The sequence below is a fragment of the Molossus molossus genome, unplaced genomic scaffold (assembly GCF_014108415.1).
Source record: "Molossus molossus isolate mMolMol1 unplaced genomic scaffold, mMolMol1.p scaffold_m16_p_2, whole genome shotgun sequence".
NCBI lineage: Eukaryota > Metazoa > Chordata > Mammalia > Chiroptera > Molossidae > Molossus > Molossus molossus.
Window position 1 is genome coordinate 18,629,474 of NW_023425355.1, and position 16,680 is coordinate 18,646,153.

General features: G+C 35.7%; 1 protein-coding gene across 2 annotated transcripts in view; it reads left to right on the plus strand.

Moving 5' to 3' along the window:
* The window catches only part of PCDH11X (protocadherin 11 X-linked), a 770,886-nt gene that overhangs the window by 32,406 nt on the left and 721,800 nt on the right, over positions 1-16,680 (plus strand). For both annotated transcript variants that reach the window (XM_036270521.1, XM_036270518.1), the window contains exons 5-6: positions 2,945-3,039; positions 3,951-3,999. The gene's annotated coding sequence lies outside the window, so the exon portion shown is untranslated. The remainder of the gene's footprint in view (positions 1-2,944; positions 3,040-3,950; positions 4,000-16,680) is intronic.

Sequence of the window (16,680 nt, forward strand, 5' to 3'; positions counted from 1 at the left end):
AAGCTAATAGAGATAGTTTTGGATTAAGGGGTAGAAATTCCAGGAAGTAAGAATCCATCCATGTGTCAGCAAACTGCATATTCACAACCTCTTGATCCTCATATATCATTTTATTAAGAAGAAAATTACCTACATAGACATAGCCTGTAGGACATAAAGTATACCCGCTGGTTTATCAAGTATTAAATATAAAGCGGCACAATTTTTCAACTTTCAAATTTCTCATTTAATGGAAAAAATAAGCACTCATTTTAATCTAATTCTTGAAAATCTTAATTGCCTAAAAAGAAATAACACCTGTATATGTTCAATTTATGGACCCAGAGGTGGAAATTCACCTATGACAATAACTTTAGCCTATTACTGGCTTGGGGTTTATTAAAAACAGATATATAACCTTAACTATGTTCTGCACTTGACTGCACATTCAACTAGTTGTTGATATTAAATACCTGATTCTTTATTTAAAATCATAGTCATTCAAACTATGGAAATCTGCTATTTTTTATTTTTAAAGGAAGCAAAATGTATTCTCTGGTCAAAATAATGAACATTCATTCAGAGAGGTAAAATAAAATAACAGTGATCTATGTAGATCAATGTTATTTTTTTATTTAACTTTTAGATTCAGAAGAAATGTAGTGGATCTGAACATCAGTAAACCCATCACTAAGGTTTTATATTATGGCATTTGATTATCTACCTAGATCACATTATAAGGATGTCTGGTTCCACTTAGTGGTTTGATCTTTGCTTTTAGATGAACACAGAATGCAAAACTACCTGAGGAATTGAAGGTACTCTGTTAGGGCATGAACATTTTTCGATATTTCTTAGGTTATATGTCACTGCCCAATAATTATTCCATACAGGGATTAAGGGAAAATTGACATACACTTGCATTTAACTACCCTTAATGTAGCTATCTTAATCTTTAGTCTTTAAATATAGACGCCAAGGTGGAAATTCAGGTAGATGATTGATGATCACACTTCATTAGAGATCTCTTTAAGTATATCTGACCTCCACCTTAATCTTATTTATCATTAATACCATTACAATTAACATATAAAGTTAGTTTGATGACTACTAGTTTAACTCAATTTAATTAACTTTTTATAATCAAACAACTTTCATAAACTCTTAGATTAAAATACATTGTCACAGACAATCATGTGGTGATGGCCAGAAGGAGGGGGTGGGGCTGGGTGAAGACAGGTAAAGGGGGGGGGCATACAGGACATCTGCAATAGTGTCAACAATTAAATATATATATATTTAATAATTTTATTTATCCTCAAAGTTTTCTTACAAAACACATTCATTCCCTGACTTTGCGTTATTTGTTCTTGGCACTAACTTTTTCAATCACTCAGACTATAAAAGCTTTGACGTATCCCTTCTTCTTTATCCTCACTTTCCAAACTAAAGTTCAGACTTTTCTGTCTTGCAATCTTTTTACTTTACAATCCTTCTTCCTATATCTTGTACCACTCAACAAAATCATTGAAAGAACTGCTTCTTCCACGATGCTGTTCCTAATACCGTTCTCTACAATTTCATTCTTTGATATTCCCATAGCATTAACTCTTTTTCTCTCTTTTTTTTTTTTTGTCAACCTATTCAGTGTATCATTTATCTTGTACAAGTCTTGTCTTATTTCCTCCACTCTATAAACTTAACACAATGTAAAGATACTCTATTATATAAACCTAACATAGTACTTTACACACTACAGGTGCTTAAAAATTAATCAACTGCATGGATGGATGGATGGAAGGGAATGGAGTATCCTGATGAAGCACATTTTCCTTAAGTGAATACAGAATATGAAGCACCTCTGAACTGTGCTGTCCAATATGGTAGTTACTGGCTACCTATGGCTATCAAAATTAAAATGAAATAAAATTAATAATTTGTTTTTTCAATTTCACTAGCCATATTTTAAGTGGTGAATATTCACATTGTCTACCATATTGGACCATGCAGATGTAGAATATTTTTTATCACAGGAAGTTCTATTAAACAGTATTGCTCTAGAAAGAAACAAAGTCTCTAGAATTCTGGGACTGTCATGATCATGAAATCATTTCTCATATTAAAAACCAGAATTTAAGGCCATGTACAATGTAAACAATTTTATCCCCTAAAGAGGACGTTTATGTCACTATCATTCGAATCACATTTTCATTTAAATTATAATTTTATCATCACCAATATAAATCTCAAATATAATATAAATAGGTGGGAATTTGCCATATTTTCCACATATATATACTTTAAATAATTTAGCAAATGATTTCATTAGAATTAAGAATGCAGCAGTGTAAGCTGGCTTTTCAAAAATTTAAAAGCTTCTTGTATTCTAAAGCCTTGAAGTACCTTGCCAACATACCCTATTTCCAAAAATATGTGGACATTTTGTTTTTTAACCCGAGATCCATAAAATCATATTGAAAACACACTTTATATGCCTTGCTTCCCCTTTTCTAAAATCTGAAATTGTGTGAAAAATCATTAACCATTTCTTCATTTGTAGCTATTACAGTGAATTAGAGGATCTAGCCATATAATGATGGACCCCTGTCACGTGTTATCTACTTGTTGAATTTAGATTTGTGGTTTCTTGAAATCCAACTCAAAGTGTTTGACCTGCCGCAGGAAAACCCTTTTGTGAAAATGAAGGTTTCCATAGCCCTGCTGGTGTGACTCAGTGGTTGAGAATCAACCCATGCACCAAGAGGTCGCCAGTTCAATTCCCAGACAGGGCACATGCCCAGGTTGTGGTCCCGATCCCCAGTGGGGAGACATGTAGGAGGTGGTCAATCGATGTTCTCTCTCATCAATGTTTCCACGTCTCTCTCCCTCTCCCTTCCTCTGTCTTTAAAATCAATGAAGAAAAAATATAAAATAAAATGTACAATTTATTTAAAAGAAAAAGAAGAAGAAGGATTCCACAGATTCCATGTTGTAGAGGTATTGCTTCATCTGTTTGTACAAGTCAACTTTGTAGTCTTGTGAAGAAGCTGACAAGCTTGGGTGAAACAATGCTTTGCTACCCTCCTTAAAAATTAGAAATTTACCTTTAAGATGGTATAAATTGGTATCAGAAGCACTATAGCTAAGATCAATTTTATAACTGAAGAAAATTGATATTAATGTGTAGGTAATTATGAATTCTTAATGACATAATATATGATTAATAGTCAAAGCATGCCCGGCTGGTATGGCTCACTGGTTAAGCGTTGACCCATGCACCAAGAGGTTGCCTGCTCAATTCTCAGTTAGGGCACATGCCCAGGTTGGGGGCCCGATCCCCAGTGGGGTACATGCAGGAGGCGGCCAGTCAATGTTCTCTCTCATAGGTGTTTCTATCTCTCTCTTCTCTCTCTAAAATCAGTAAAGAAAAATTATTTTTTAAAAAAGTAAAGGCATGAACATTTTTCTCAGCTTCAGAAAATAATACTACTAAGCAATGGGGCTAGATTCCCACCTACTATATATGTAGAGTGCCTTGAATCTGTGCTTTCTGTTTCCATAATCTGCTGTAGATTCAATATTCCATGTGTCAGGTTTATAGAAGTGTTCTAACAGTTCAAGGGAGAAAGCCCAATTAGTGACATTTTTATTTAACCTTCCTTTACCCAACAAATAAGAGTAGCAGAATCTTTGCCTCATTTGAATTCCTAGAATATTTTGTGCTTACATTTCAGAGACATGAGTGATTTTCTGCCAACAGCACTTTATCCATCAGGGAATACAAAATCCTTGCATCCTTGACACTAAAGAATGGGATCTTGGAGGTCCTGCTGTGGAAACTCCTACCTAGAGTAGCATTGGGTTATTGAAGCCCTCTCTTTTTACTGCATCTATTTTACTTAAGTTTCAACTGATTACATTGTACTGGAGGCAAAGGTCTTTTTCTTCCCTTTCCATCCTCCATGCTACAGCTGATTGCAGAGGACTGTACAAAAGTGGGTTTTATTCAGATACTTCAAGGTGAGTTTTACATGTGTTAAATACCATAGAAGTCACACTTCCTCTGGGTCTTTTCAAGACTACAAATTTTATTGGAACTACCATTTTTAGTGTTTGAACATTTCCTTTTCTTAAATGATTTGTGTCAAGCTTAAAATGTTAACAGTCAGCCCGGCCGGTGTGGCTCAGTGGTTGAGCGTAGACCCATGCACCAAGAGGTCGCTGGTTCGATTCCAGGTCAGGGCACATGCCCCGGTTGTGGGCCTGATTCCCAGTGGGGGGCATGCAGGAGGTGGCCAATCGATGTTCTCACTCATCAATGTTTCTATCTCTCCCTCTCCCTTTCTCTCTCTGTAAAATCAATAAAAGAAAAAAAAATTAAAAAGAAAATGGATCTACTTAAAAAAAAATGTTAACAGTCAGAATGAGGGAAGGAAAAGGGAAGGCCAATGTTTCAATATTTCAATATACTGGTTTGTATCATGTGGGGAGAGAGATAAAGCAACATCAAAAAATCCCCCAGATTACAGTAAATATTTCTGTTGGCTTGGGTGACTACATATGTCATCCATATATTGTCAACTTCTAATGAATCAATTATGAGAAAGGTACAACACTACAGCCATACTGATGGTAACCCAAGAACACTTGAAGGTTCTTCTGGATTATCCTGAGATGTTATTAGGTCCATTAGTTATTCATGTAGTGATAAATAACAGAAATACCTATTTTCATTTTTTTAATCCTCACCCGAGGATATTTATACATTTATCTTCACAGTAGGGGGGGGGGGAGAGAGAGAGAGAGAGAGAGATAAACATTGATGTGAGAGAGACACATCGATTGGTTGCCACTCGAACAATCCCAACAGGGCCGGGGATGAACTGAAACCGAGGTACTTGCCCTTGGCAGGAATTGAACCTGTGACCCTTTGGTTCACAGGCCAATGCTCTAACCACTGAGCAAAACTGGCCAGGGCCAGAAGTACCTATTTTCAGAACAAATAACTTTTTTGTGAAGTATGAGCACCCTGGATAGAGGGACAGTTCTTTATTTTTGCATTGCCAATGCTTGGTACATAGAAAATACTCAACAAGTATATACTGAACTAGCCACCAAGAGGTTATTCTAATGAATAATGTATGGAATTTCTTCAAATGATAAGGTGATGATTCAATTAAATGAGCTAGTGGTATATCCCCCCAATCTCCAGTTAAACGAATAAACATTGTTTAATAGTCTAAGCAATTAAAACTTGAAATAATGTTCAGAGTGTTATGGGAGATTTTATTTTTAAAAAGAATTCAAATTTGTAATTTTTTAACATGTCCTCAAATGTAAACTTCACCTTTTGACAGTGTTTGTGAGATACTAATACAATATATTTTGTATTTTAAAATAATGAATTTAAGTTATCTTGTCAAAAATTCTCATTCTCAGTTTCTCTCTTCCATGTGGCAGAAGAAAAAAACGAGTGAAATATATGCCTCTCCCCCCCCCATATTTTTTATTGATTTTTAGAGAGAAAGAGGAAGAAGAATGAGAAAGAGAAAGACAGAGAGAAGCATCAATTTGTTGTCCCATTTGTTTATGCCTTCATTGGTTGATTCTTGTATGAGTCCTGACCAGAGAGTGAATCCCAAACCTGGGCCTATGGGGGACAATGCTCTAACAAACTGAATTACCCAGCCAGGGCTCAGGCACTTTAATCTTTACTTAGGGAAGAAAAGATTTAAACAGCCTTATTTTACATTTTTTATGAATTAATTTATTTTTGTAACAGATGTTTCTCCTTTTCCCCACAGACACCCTCCTCCCAATCCCGCCCCCTACCAACATTGTTGTCTATGCTCATTGGTTATGCATACATGCATATAAGTTCTTTGATTTATCTAATTTCTATCCTCCCCCCTCACCCCTCTCTGAGGTTTGTCAGTCTGAACCGTACTCCTTTCTATGTCTCTGGGTGTGTTTTGTTCATCAGCTTATTTTGTTCATTATATTCCACAAATAAGTGAGATCATATGATATTTGTCTTTCTCTGATTGGCTTATTTCGCTTAGCATAATGCTCTCCAGGTCCCTCCATGTCGTTTCAAAGGATAAGAGATCTTTCTTTCTTACAGCTGCATAGTTCTCCATTGTGTATATGTACTACAGATTTTTTAACCACTCGTCTACTGATGGACATTTGGGCTGTTTCCAGATCTTAGCTATTGTAAATAGTGCTGCTGTGAACATGGGGGTACATATATTCTTTCTGATTGGTGTTTCAGCTTCTTAGAATATATTCCTAGAAGTGGGATCACTGGGTCAAATGGCAGTTCAATTTTTAATTTTTTGAGGAAACACCATATTGTTTTCCATAGTGGCTTCAAACAACAAGTGTTGGTGAGGGTGTGGAGAAAAGGGGACTCTAGTACAGTGCCAGTGTGAATGCAGACTGGTGCAGCTGCTGTGGAAAGCCTTCTTTTACTCAAAAAAAAAAATATTAAAGTATAATTGGTATACAATATTGTATATATTTCAGGTATGCAACATAGTGATTCGATATCTATATACATTATTATATGATCATGAATAGTCCATTAACCGCCAATTACCTTGCAAGGTGATTACAATATTATTGACTTTATGCCCCATTTTGTACACTATGTTCTTGTGGTTTATTTATTTTATAACTAGAAGTTTGTATCTTACTGCCCTTCACTTTTGTAATTTATCCCCCTGCAGGGGTGGGAACCTTTTTTTTTGCCAACAGCCATTTGGATATTTATAACATCACTTGGGCCATACAAAATTATCAACTTAAAAATTAGCCTGCTGTATTTGATCAGGCTAATTTGGTGAGGCGTGTGATGTTAGCTGGGATTGTTTTCTTGGGCTTTATAGGGGAACAGATGTTTCCCACCCCTGCCAGGGTCAGCTTTAGCTCAAGGGCTTTCTTCATCATTTTGGGCTTCTAATCCCTTCTTTTACTCTTTTTGGTCATTATTTTCATTATTCCCTTCCGTTATCTCCATTACTTCTCTGTCTCTTCCCACCATTCTCTTCAGGTACTGAAACCACTCTCAGTAGTACTCAGGGCCACCCATACCCATCAAATCTCCCCACACCTTCCCTGTACTCAGTCTTTCAAGTCTCCCATTCATTGAAGTCATTCTCAGTTCTACTACTGTTTTGCCAAATTCCTCACTATACTTTTGAGCTTTGGTAATTCTTCCATGTCTCTACCCACTCCTTAGGTTTCATATCTCCTTCACTCTAATTTCTGCCAATTAGTTTTCATCCATCATTGTCCTTCCTAGACTCTATGAATACTTCTTATTCTCCTTGTCCATTAACAATCCTCAAAATCATTCCTTGCTTCTCCTTAGGAGCCCCATTCTTTTTAAATGATTTTTTATTTTTCAATTACAGTTTACATTCAATATTATTTTGTATTGGTTTAGGTGTACAGCATAGTGGTTAGATAATCATATACTTTACCAAGTGCTCCCCCTGATATTTACAGTACCCACTTGGCACCGTACATAATTATTATTATACTATTGACTGTCTTCCTTATGCTGTACTTTACATCTCCATGACTGTTTTGTAACAATTTCTACTTATTAAACTTTTCACCCACTCCCCCAACTCCCTCCCATTTGGCAACCATCAGTCTATTCTCTGTATCTGTGAGTCTGTTTCTATTTTGTTTGTCAGTTTATTTTGTTCTTTAGATTCTGCCTATGAGTGAAATCATATTGTACTTGTTTTTTTCTGGTATTTCACATATCATAATACCTTCTTGGTCCATCCATGTTGTTTCAAATGGCAAGATTTCATTCTTTACTATGGCCAAGTAATATTCCATTATATATGTCATACACACACACACACACACACACACACACACACACACACCACTACTTGTATATCTACTTGTCTATTGATGGGCACTTGGACTACTTACATATATTGGCTGTTGTAAATAATGCTTCAGTGAACATAGAGATGCATATATTTTATCAAATTAATGTTTTGGGTTTGTTTGTATATATACCCAGAAGTGGAATCACTAGGTCATAAGGCAGTTCCATTTCCAATTTTTTGAGGAAACACCATACTGATTTCCACAGTGGTTACACCAGTCTACATTCCCACCAGCAGTGCACGAGGGTTCCCTTTTCTCTACTTCCTCACCAACACACGTGTATTGATTTATTGATAACAGCTATTCTGACAGGTATGATGTGACGTCCCATTATGGTTTAATTTACATCTCTCTGATGATTAGTGACTTTGAGCATTCTTTCATATGTATATTGGCCATCTGTATGTCCTCCTTGGAGAAGTGTCTATACAGGTCTTCTGCTCAATTTTAATTGGATTTTTTGTTTGTTTTTGTTGTTGTTGACTTGTCCAAGTTCTTTATAAATTTTGGATATTAAACCTTTATTAGATGTATAGTTGGCAAATATCTTCTCCCATTCATTACCTTGTCTTTTCGTTTTGTTGATGATTTCCTTTGCTGTACAAAAGCTTTTTAGTTTGATGTAGTCCCATTTGTTTACTGTTTATAGTATCCTCCATCTTTTCAAGTTTTCTCTACCGCCACTTTCATATTCTCTGCTGCTCATTGACAAACAGCTTGAGTTTACAAACTACTGTGAACAAAACAGTTTGTAGTTTAATCATTGCCAGTTTTATTTAATTTTATTTTTATTGACCATTACCATTCATATGACATTTTAATGAGCTGTTATTTCTACCAAGCTTGCTTTCAACGAAGGGTCCTTTGATAGATGATTGGATAATGAAGATGTGGTACATATGTACAATGGAATACTACTCAGCCATAAAAAATGATGAAATACTGCCATTTGCAATGACATGGAACTTAAAAATACCCTAAGTAAAACAGACACAAATGTCAAGAACCATATTATTTCACTCACTTATGGGATATAAAACTGAAAGCAACAAATGAACAAACAAGAAAAACAAAAATTCATAGACACAGACAACAATATGGTGGTTGCTGTAGAGAAGGGGGATGAGGGTCGTAAAGGGTAGAGGGGGTCAAATAGAAAGTTAATAAAACCAAAATGCATTGCTCTAAAACTTGCCTGATTGCCTTCTTCATAGTTGTCCTATTTTTACTATAAGTCTCAAGTCTCTTAAGTATTTACATTTATCCTTACTCTGATGCTTACTTAGATGTCCTCCCAGTGATGTTAACCTGCAAGAGTTTCTTAGAGGAAATTAGTCCTGAAATGTCCTGAAGTAGATGATGACCTTGGATGACCAGACAATTAGAAATGCTGTGGGTAGAGAGTGGGTATTGGTTTGGCTGAAGAGGCGAATTTAATGGGCGAATTTAATGTTGAAAGCAACTGATAAGGACTTCAGATGCTAGGCCTGAGAGTTTAGATTCTATACATTTTAATAGGTAACACATTTAGTTTTTTTTTAAATTTACTTTTGTTTTGTTTTTGGTTTAGTTGTATATAATGTTTTACAAAATTATATTTATTTTATAACATCAAAAAGAAATAAAAATATTCCATTAAAAAAGTAATGGATGGATACATAATATATTTGGAAATGCTTTGTTTTTAAAAAATAATTCTAAAAATAACATTCTCTTGAATTAAAAGAAAAAAAAAAAAGAGGTGGAGGTTTAACAGTTTCTCTTGAAAATTAACACCTGTGATCAGTGGAAAAATTGAAAGGTGCAATGTTGTGGTTGTCAGCTGTAACAGATTTGAATTATTCTAAAGTGATCAACTTTACAGAGTTTGAATTTTGATCATTTTCAATGCAAACTCATCATGTTACATTTGACTTGGAAATTGTATTTAAAAATCACATGGTTTTGTTAGATGTGTTGGTTTCAATATTTTCAAGACAGTGCTGGATTACAGGGCTTCAAGATGTATTACAATTGCTAACTAAAATAGCTACCTCCTTTCCCTAACTTATACTTGTTCTTAAAAACATACAAATATTAATTAAAATCAACCAATGAGTCAATATATGTTTTCTATTTACTCAAAGGAATAAATTGGTCAATTTAAGCATTTCAAAACTAGTTGTAACATCTGCAAATACAGGTCATTTGTTATCAAGAGTTGTAAAATTTTGACAGGAAATTCTGTTATCCAAATAATAATAATAATAATAATAATAATAATACACAAAACTTTGAAAAAGGAAAATATCATTAAAATACTCTTTTAAAAACAAGGTTTCCATTGTAAATTATATTTTAAAAGTACTTGTTGCCAAGCTAGAAACAACCATAAAATCACTATCTACTAAAAACACAGCATGCACCTAACAGATATAATCTGAAATCAGTTAAAATTGTGTGAAATATATCGTTGATGACAGTAAGACATTTTGACTTTACATATGCAGTTGTGGTATAAAATTCTTTAAAGCTGTTAACATTGTTCATAATTGAGATTCATCATGCAAATGATTATGGATTTATGAATAAAGCTTATTTCAATGCCAGAACAAGAAAGAATCTTAGAGGAGAACCTGAACTTGACTCACCTTAATGAGGAAAATAAGGCACAGAGTAATTAAATGACTTCTCCAAAGTCATAGCTACTTAAAGGCAGAGTTAATACTAGAATTTATGTCTAATTTTCCCCCACAAAATTTGACTTATTTATTTGTCTTTATGAGCGAGGGCAGGATAAACACTTTTATTTTCTTTAGTTTAATAATAACAGCAACAATTACAAACAAATACAATAATTATTGTGGTTGCAGGAACTAACTGTTCTAAGAGTTTTACATTATTATCTCTATTTTATACTGAGAACACAGAGAATTTTAAAAACTTGCATAAAATTACACAGCTAATAAGTAATCGATCATGTATTCAAACCAGGCAATCTGTCTCCATAGTTCATGCTACAAGATCTTAAATAAAATGCTTTTAAAAAATTTTTATTTTGCCAGGGCAGTTTATATTTGGATATAATAACATTTTATAATTTTAATTTTTAAATAAGGTATAGTAAGTTTTATAACTTTGATTTTTTCAGTAGGGAAATCAATGATTGTCTCAGTTTCTGTGACAAATGTACTTAGCGATAGCTTTGAATGAATGGTTTGCTTTAGTGTATGTGAATCCCTAAATGAATGATTTATCTGAAGTCATCAGTGCTGGTCATTAAAACAGTTGCAGGAATGGATCTATATGCAGTCCTTTAGTTCATTCTTGCATATGGAACATTTTCACTTATTTTTCAAACTAGAAGAGCAAACCAAATGTATATTTAAATAATGCCTCTAAGAAATGCCTCCTTTTTCTGAACATGGTGGAATTAGCTATCAAATAATATTTTTTCATACACTTGATAATGACTAATTAAGCAGAATTGATTTTACATTTTCTCATGAATATGGCCCACAGCACAGAAATAAAAGCCCTATTTTTTTTTTCCTATCTTGTTTTTGTCTGTGGACTCAATTGTTGGTTTCAAAATAATATAGGGTAAAATCTTACCCTATAAAAGAGAGCATGTTTTGACATTGATATGTGAACATATTGACACATGGGAAAGAAATATGTACAAGTACACAAAAAATAATTATGCATAACCCAAGGATATAGACAACAAAGCTGGGGATGGGGTGGGAGGGGGTTGGGAAGGAGGGTGTCAATGGGAGAAAAAGGAGAAATATCTGTAACAAAAACGAATTAATAAAAATAATTAAAAAAACAATTAGAGCAACATTATATAGTGGATGTGGAAAAGGTAAAAATCAATACCTAATGCATAATATACCCATGTAAATGTACTATTTTATGTATATAAATTTTGAAATCTATTATAAAAATTTAAATGACATTAAAATATTAGATCTTCCTCCACACATTCCTTCTGGTTGTCACATTTTTAAAAATAGAATTTTTAAAAAAGAAAATAGCCCAGCAGGTGTGGCTCAGTGTTTGAGCATCGACCCATGCACCAAGAGGTCTCCAGCTTGATTGCCAGTCAGGGTACATGCCCAGGTTGTGGGCCCTATACCCAGTGGGGGGCATGTAGGAGGCAACCAATCGATGTTCTCTCTCATAGATATTTCTATATTTCTCCCTCTACCTTCCTCTCTCTCTCTAAAATCAAAAAGAAAAAAAAATTAAATAAAATAAAATTTAAAATAACTGACTCAAGAATTCCAAAATGGAGGCAGTGAATGGAAGCTACATAGACCATCTCCCAGGACCAAACTGAAATTACAACTAAAATAAAGAAAAGACAAATCATGAGGAAAAAGCAACAGAAAAGCAGCTTACGAGGACTATATAACTAGGGACACTGAATCGATCCTGGTAAGATTGTGGAGGCGTGAGAGGGAGCTGGGAGCCTATGGACAGCAGCCGTCTTTGCTGTGAGCACCACTCTCGGGGTTAAACTCCCAAGCGGCTCCACAGCACAGAGCTGGGATAGCGGCTAAAATAGCCACAGCCACTCACCTTGGGCTCTGGCAGAGGGAGGGCAGACTGGACGGGAACTGTGTGAAGACACTTGGGATTTGGAGGGCGCTCAGAGCTTTTGCTGAGTTGCGGCTATGCATGATGGTGGGTGGTCATCTTACTCCTTCCCAGGGCTCTGGGGACAGACAGTGGCCCTTCCCTCGGAGATTCAACCCCACCCGGTGGGCCACTGAAATGAAAATTGAGGCTCATTAACAACCAGCATCTGCCTCACACTAGGGGAAATCCCCTTACACTGAACACCTGAGGGAGCTTTTCATTCAACTGAGAACCCAAGGCTCTTCAAGTAACCAAGACTAATAGACTCGAGGCAAAAAGCTAGAGAGTAACTGAACCATTCCTGGGCTTGCAACTCTACCCAGAAAAGTAAGACTTGACAGTGGTGTTTAACGTGGGTCCTCCCATGCTCACCCAAATCCACTAGAGAGAGACACAAACAGAACACCAACACCCACAGGGAAAATTTGGCAGGCTCCAAAGCCCACTGAGATAGCCAAAATGGTGAAACAAAGAAACAAATGCCACATGAAAGAAAAAGAGACCTCTACCGAAGATGAGATAAATGAGGTGCAGTTAAGCAAGTTAACAGAGCTAGAATTCAGATCCATGATCTTGAGGAAGCTCAACAGCATGAGTATGGACAACAACACCATGAGTAAAGACATAGAAATGTTCGTGGATTGGAAGAATTAACATAATAAAAATGTCCATATTACCCAAAGCAATCTATAGATTCAATGCAATCCCCATCAAAATACCAACAACATATTTCACAGAACTAGAACAAATACTTCAAAAGTTGATATGAAACCAAAAAAGATCCCGAATAGCCACAGCAATCTTGAAAAAGAAGGACAAAAATAATTGTGATCAAAATACTGGATATCAGGTTATACTATAAAGCCACTGTAATCAAAACAGCCTGGTACTGGCACAGGAACAGGCATATAGACCAGTGGAATAGAACAGAGAACCCAGAAATGGACCCAATACATTATGCTCAATTAATATTTGGCAAAGGAGGCAAGAGCATACAATGGAGTAAAGACAGCCTCTTTAATAAATGGTCTTGGGAAAATTGGACAGCTATATGCAAAAAAAAAAAAAGAAAAAGAAACTGGACCATGAACTTACACCATACACAAGAATAAACTCAAAATGGAAAAAGACTTAAATGTGACCTGTGAATCCATAAAAATCCTAGAAGAAAATGTAGGCAACAAAATTTCAGACATCATACGCAGCAGAATTTTCACTGATATATCACCTAAGGCAACAGAAACAAAGGAAAAAATGAACACATAGGACTACATCAAACTCAAAAGATTCTGCACAGCAAAAGAAACAACCATCAAAATGGAAAGGCAACCCACTATATGGGAGAGCATAATTGCCAATGATACATCACTTAAGGGGTTAATTTCCAAAATATATAGAGTACTCATACAACTCAACAAAAGGAAGACAAAGAACCCAATTGAAAAATGGGCAGAGGAGCTAAATAGACACCTCTCCAAAGAGGAGATACAAACGGTCAAGAGACATATGAAGAAAGGTTCAACATCACTAATCATCAGAGAGATGCAAATTAAAACAACAATGAGGTATCACCTCACACCTGTGAGAATGGCTGCCATCAACAAATCATCAAACAAATAGTGTTGGCGAGGGTGTGGATAAAAGAGGACTCTAGTACACTGCTGGTGGGAATGCAGACTGGTGCAGCCACTGTGGAAAACAGTATGGTGTTCCCTCAAAAAATTAAAAATTGAGCCCTGGCCGGTTTGGCTCAGCAGTTAGAGCGTCGGCCTTTGGTCCAGATAGACCTGGGTTCGGTTCCCACTAAGGGCAGATACCTCGTTTGCAGTTTGTCCCGGGCCTTGGTTGGGTCGTGCGGGTGGCAGCCACTCTATGTGTCCTTTTCATGTAGATGTTTCTCTCTCTCACTCCCACTCTATCTGAACAAAATATGGAAAAATGTCCTCGGGTGAGGATAAAAAAAAAAAAAAAAAAGGTTGAACTGCCATTTGACCCAGTGATTCCACTTCTAGGAATATACCCTAAGAAGCCTGAAACACCAATCAGAAAGAATATATGTACCCCCATGTTCATAGCAGCACTATTTGCAATAGCTAAGATCTGGAAACCAAGTATCCATCAGTAGACGAATGGATAAGAAAGCTGTGGTACATATACACAATGGAGTACTATGCAGCTGTAAGAAAGAAAGATCTCTTATCCTTTGAGACGACATGCAGCTACCTGGAAAGTATTATCCTAAGCGAAACAAGCCAAGCAGAAAAAGACAAATACCACATGATCTCACTTATTTGTGAAGTATAAGATATAATGAACATAATAGCCTGAGGAATAGGGTAGACCCAGAGACATGGAAGTAGGGTGCAGACTGACAACCCTCGCAAGAGGGGGTGATGGGGGAGGGAAGAGATAAACCACAGAACTTATATTCATGTATGCATAACCAATGGACACGGACAACAAAGCCCAATGGACACGGACAACAAAGCCGGGGAAAGGGTGGTGGGGAAGAGGAGGAGGAGGAGGGTGTCAATGGGGGGAAAAAGGAAAAACATCTATAACAAAAATAAATTAATAAAAAGAAAAATAAATAAATAAAATAACTGACTCAGATGAAATAAGAATTTTAAGGAAAAAAGGGAACTAGGACTAACGCTCGATATGCCATAGAGAAACTAAAGGAATTTTTCTATTTCAGTGGGTAATGGCCTTTACTGGGGGTATAATGCACTTTGTCTATGTTCTTTATACTCTCAGAACCTTTTCTTTATTACACATTACTTCTTTACTACAATTTATATATATACATACATAAAAGGAGAAATCAGCCACATTGATTAAGACTGTATCCAGCACTGTTGAGAACTTCGAAGTAAAGGGTGAAGTCCGCACAAAAACAGAAATATGAGGAAATTTGTAAACTAGCAGCCAGGGCATATCAGTGCTTTAATTGTGTGCTCAGAGAATGAGGAGAGCAACGTGGACTTGAGGACTACAGAGAAGAATTAAGAGTAAGATGATAATTAGATATATTAGAAAACAGTGGCTTGCATTGCATTGTTCTACATGATAGGTACTTATTTATAGTATGCATGAATTTCTGATATAAAGCAAGATAAACTCACACAATTGTGTATTAGGATATTTACAACATACACTTCAGTTTCCTGTGTGATGATTTGAATAATTGATTATTTCTATTATGCATCATATTCCTAATACTGGCAGTATGATGGTGGTATATCAAGAGAATGTTGTGAATACTCCACATTTCTATTGACTCTGTCCAATATACTAAAAACTATCAAGTGGGTAATTGTATTGGTATATTATCTCATTATGAATTTTAGTGTCTCTGATACAGTGTATTTATTTAAATAGCATTTCTCATAGGTTTTATTGAGATCATATTATGTTTTATGAAAATAATTAAATTTAAGATGCTATTTATTTATAGCTATAAAACTGCACATTTTTTTGTCTCAAAATCTCAAGCAGTGTGATTCCGATTTAAACTGAGAGGAAATTTAATTGTTTCTCCTTGAGTGAACAGGTTACCAATCTCTTAAAAATATTTGCTACCTAACAGTTTCAAGATTTATTATAATAAAATAATATTTATTCCTAAATTATTCAGAAGTAAACTTGACTGCATCAATTTATTTTATATATTTTTTCCATCCTCTGACTATGAATTGGGGGCTCCAGCCATCATTTAACATTCCTGGATCTATGCATAGCTCAAGATTCTTTTCCTCTTGCTCTAGATCAGTACTGTCCAACTGTCTAATAGAACTTTCTGTGGTTATAGAAATGTTCTATAATGTGCACTGTCCAATACTGAACTCTTTAACTATATTTGCGTATTGAACAATTGAAGTGTGGCTAACGAAAGTAAGCACTTGAATTTTTAATTTAATATCATTTTAATTTTTATAGCTACCTATGGCAAAGCTACTGTATTGGACTGCACAGCTCCAGATGCTTATTTATAGTCTAAATATGACTATCCTGGTCCTGGCCAGTTTGCTCAGTGGTTAGAACGTTGGCCCGCGGACCAGAGAGTCCCGGGTTTGGTTCCCGCTAAAGGCACGTACCTCGGTTGCAGTTTGTCTCTGGCCCCGGTTGAAGTCGTGTGGGTGGCAGCCACTCGATACG